Source organism: Parasteatoda tepidariorum, chromosome 10 (genome assembly GCF_043381705.1).
Source record: "Parasteatoda tepidariorum isolate YZ-2023 chromosome 10, CAS_Ptep_4.0, whole genome shotgun sequence".
NCBI lineage: Eukaryota > Metazoa > Arthropoda > Arachnida > Araneae > Theridiidae > Parasteatoda > Parasteatoda tepidariorum.
The window spans coordinates 83,499,246-83,503,707 of NC_092213.1; the positions used below are offsets into that span (position 1 = coordinate 83,499,246).

General features: G+C 31.4%; 1 long non-coding RNA gene across 1 annotated transcript in view; it reads right to left on the minus strand.

Moving 5' to 3' along the window:
- Window positions 1-1,439: 1,439 nt before the first annotated feature.
- The window catches only part of LOC139426914 (uncharacterized), a 47,848-nt gene continuing 44,825 nt past the window's right edge, over window positions 1,440-4,462 (minus strand). The window contains exon 2 of the long non-coding RNA XR_011638035.1: window positions 1,440-1,516. This is a non-coding gene — a long non-coding RNA (uncharacterized lncRNA). The remainder of the gene's footprint in view (window positions 1,517-4,462) is intronic.

Here is a 4,462-nt window from a genome sequence, read left to right on the forward strand (position 1 = left end):
TAATCACTGATATTAACCAGTATCATAATATTAATACTGTGCAATCTATATCTTAATAATAAAATATCTTAATAATAATTTCTTATTAATTACGAAAAAAAATCTAATAGTATCTTGGCAGATACAACAAGTTTCATTTTTTTCTCAGTTTTGCAATAATTTTATTTTTAACAACTAATATGTCCTGTTCAAAAATAAGATGATGAGCATTTTAGAACAGTCAGTCAATATTATTTATATATTTGCTGTAAAATGAACAATATTATTAACATTGCTGCTCCCAAGTATCAAAATTCCAAAACGCCACTCTTTCATAAATTACAATTTAACACAAACGCTAACTTATTTAACGATTTTTCAATGTTGTCAGTGTTGTGTTTAAAGGTCAGCCTAGCCATTTAGAATGTTAAAAAAGTACTAAAACTTAATTGCACCAACGAGGAAGGGTTGGATGAGAACAGCACCAGGTTGTTTGCCGAACATCCTCCCTCTCTAAAGCTTAAACACTAAGTGAGGGGTCACTCGAAGGAATGAGAAATGGCTTAATTCGATAACACCTCCTATAAATTTCGGAAGCCCCCCTCACCCATTCCATTCCAGAATGCCGAGGCAACCATGTCTGAAAACTCGCGCCCCAGCGATCCCCGCATTAGTACCTCCAAACATCAGCTACTCCTTCTCCCTTGGGGAAGGAGAAGATGACCGGTTGAGCAGAATTTCGAATTATTGCCGGACTTCCAGTTTCGGGAGAGAGAAGGGATTAGCAGTCCTTTTGATTTAATAAGCGCACAGGTGCCCTGACAGGAAGAAGCCCATAAATTTGGAGGCTAATCGAGCAGTTGTTCCATTTTCCGGACCGTGGAGTGGCAACGGTGATGCCTGCAGACGACATTTCGTGATAGAATGGCAGTTGAACCTGGAAATGGGATAGAATTCCGCAGCTTAGAAACGTTCCGACAGCTCGCTGCTTCTTAATCAAATCAGTTTAGAATTCACTCTTCTTTGATGTAGTAGCTTTTAAAAGTGTTGCCATTTACTTTTTAGTTAATGTTTCTGAGAAGGTTAACATTGAAAATCGTTTGCTAAAATAATTACAAAAATTTTATTCGAATGACCAATTTTCTACGGCTAATTATAAACATTTTTTGCATAAATATTTCAAAATTTGCCTTCAAATATTAAAAAACGACTAGCTCCAAAATTAGCATCGCTTATTTAATTAAAAACAACTTTAACAACAAGGAATAAAATATAGTGTTTTTTGTAAATGAATGTTCAATAAGAATTTTTTCTGATTTTTTTTTTCTCTATTTGTTAATTTATTTTTAATTCTTTGCGACTCACGTAGCTCTTCTATTTTCCATCTGTGGAATGGCAACGGTAATGTCTGCAGACGACATTCCGTGACAGAATGGCAATTGAACCTGGAAATTGGGGTGAATTCCTCAGCATAGTAACGTTCTAACAACTTGCTGGCTCTCTCAATTAAGTTTGGAATTCATTCTTCAAGTGATTCCTAAAAAGATTGCCATTTTTAGTTATTATTTCTAAGCACGGCAAAGAAGGTAAACAACAATAATCGTTTATTTAAATAATTACAAGATTTTGACACTCGGGTGATTAACTTTTAATGACAAAGTATAATTATTTTCGACATAATTGTTATCCCAATGCAATTCTGCAATTAAACAGTTTCTGCTAAGCAGTTAAATAGTATTCGCGAACGCAACGACCTATAGGGGGCGTTGTTGTTTAATTCCTGCTAGCAGAATAACAGGCTCATCAGTTGCACTGGAGATTTCTTCAGCGCACCGTGGTAGTGTTCCTTCTTTATTGTGGCTTATTAAGTTTAAAAAAGAAAAATGTATGATATTCTTTCGTATGCAAGTGAAAACAAAATGGAATATCTTTTTTTTTTAAAGAAGGAAGATCCAAAACACATCGGAAAATATTTGTAAAAAATCTTGTAACTAGAGTTAAAACCTAGTCCCTGAGAAATCGTACTACTGAATTCAATGATCTTGTGTAAAAGGTCTATTTAAATTTTACATTCCATACTTTTCTGTATCATATATTACTTAAAACATTAAAATCATGCAAAAGGTATACAGAAGCACATAATGTTACATCATTTAATTTTGCAAAAAAAGTTTTTTGACAACAATTTTTATCAAAAAGGTTAAAGTTTCAATAAAAAATCATTACTTATAAACAAAAAAACGTAATCATGCACAGCATCATACCAAAAGTTACTGTTTCAGAAATAATCTTTCATTTTGGTGGGGTGAACAGCTGAATACGAGTTTCACTCAATCTCATAGCGTAAAGCCGTGGCCAATAATAATTTAAATTACAAGCAAATAATGTATTTTAAAAGAATAGAATTAACCTTTCATGACTGTGCTGGTATAGGCCTTTAAGTTTTGAGCATAATTTAAGTGTTTTTATTATTTAATTATTGATTATTTGCTTTTTTTCACTCTACATGAAAAAGGGGATTTTAGCTAGCTAACGTTATATTAGAAAGTTCTACAGTCGTCGCTGGCCATATTATTAGATGCACTATAAGATTCCATGTAAAATTATAATTATCATTTGATACTATACAGCTTTATTGTTTTTACTCCGATGAAACCGGTTTGCATAGGCTCCTGTATCAATGGGTTAACATTGTAATGCAATACGTTAAAAATAAATACAAATAGGAAGTATATGAAAAATATCCCGAATAAAAACCCGTTACATGTATGTTTAAATATAAAAAGTATTGCCTGTAAACTCGTGCATATCATGTAATTATTAAAAAACTACAGTGCGTCTTTAATTATTTAACAATTTGATCTAATTATTATAATATACTAATATAATGCTAGANATGTTTAAATATAAAAGTATTGCCTATAAACTCCTGCAAAGCATGTAATTATTAAAAAACTACAGTGCGTCTTTAATTATTTAACAATTTGATCTAATTATTATAATATACTAATATAATGCTAGATATAATAAATATTCTATATTCATATAATCTGTCGTCTAATTTAACCCATTGATACACTAACCCATTGATAACCCATTGATACACGTAAGCAAGTGCAAACCGGTTTCAGTCACGTAAAAACAATAAAAATGTATAGTATCACTTGATAATCAAGATTTTACATAGAAGCTTAGAGTGCGTCTAAAAATTTGGCCTGGGACTGTAACTCTAACTATTCAATATCTCTAATCAAAACTGTTTTTTTGAGTTATAAAAACTCACACTTTTGAAAGAGTTCCATGAGCCCATTTTTACGTAAAAAGATGTTAACCCAAGCATCCTACGAAGACGAAAACACAAACATCAACATTCCTCATGTATTAACCAAAAGGAATTTTTTTTTTCCTTCCAAATTCATGAATAAATTACACAGTAATAGAAATATGGTATAAAATACTAAAGACGCTTCAGAAATAGCTTTGGCGCATCAAATATTTACTTTGCCGCTTGTTCCGAAGCCAAAACAAGATTTGGTTCCTGTCTTGTTAACAAGGTCTTTTGGAGTCGAAGTTCAAAAATTCTGTTTACGGTCGAGAGTTCGCGATAAACGAATTGGGGTAATAAGAAAGAAGAGGGTCGAACTGATTGAAAAGGGTATGTGATTGAATCATTCCTTTTCGCAGATATTTCGCTTTGTTGAGCTAACGCGATTGACTGGGTTATAGTTTTTTGGCCTCGCCAATACCGCCAGAAAAATTTCATAAAGCACTTACTTCTGTAGAACATTTTCTTTCCTTCTCATGTGTTTCTTGTTTTAAGAAGGGAAACAGAAATTCCATTTTGCCATATTTTTATATATATATATATATATATATATATAGATAGATAGATAGATAGATAGATAGATACAAGTAATGAAATAATATAAAATAAAAAACCATTAATAGGAAAAACCAAAAGTCTTCCTCAGGACACATCTTTTGGTATTATTTAATGCGATATTTCTGAAAGAAGAACAATTATCCTAAGATAAAAATTATTCTTTATAATGTGTCACATATATATATATATGAAATTTTTGTTTTTAAATAGTGATAATATGTGAACTGTACTGTTTTCATATAGAGCGCTACTTTTAAATAAATACACGCTGCTTTTATTTTAAACAGTTTTGATGTACAAAAGCAGTGGTCAGGATAACCACATTCTTTTTATACTTCACTACAACTACAATTACTTTTTCACATACGTAGTTAACTACAACTGTTTTTTTTTTTTAATGAACCGACTGCAAACTACTTTGAAATTTAAGTAACTACCTCACAACTTTAAGGCGGCGAACTTAGCTGGAGAACTTAATTCACACCAGTGTATAGTTTTGAGTAAGAAATCGGCTTAGATCAAATACAAAGAAATAATTCAGAAATACTTAATAATATTTACATGAGCCAGTTTGCTATTCAAAAAAAAAAAAAAAAAATT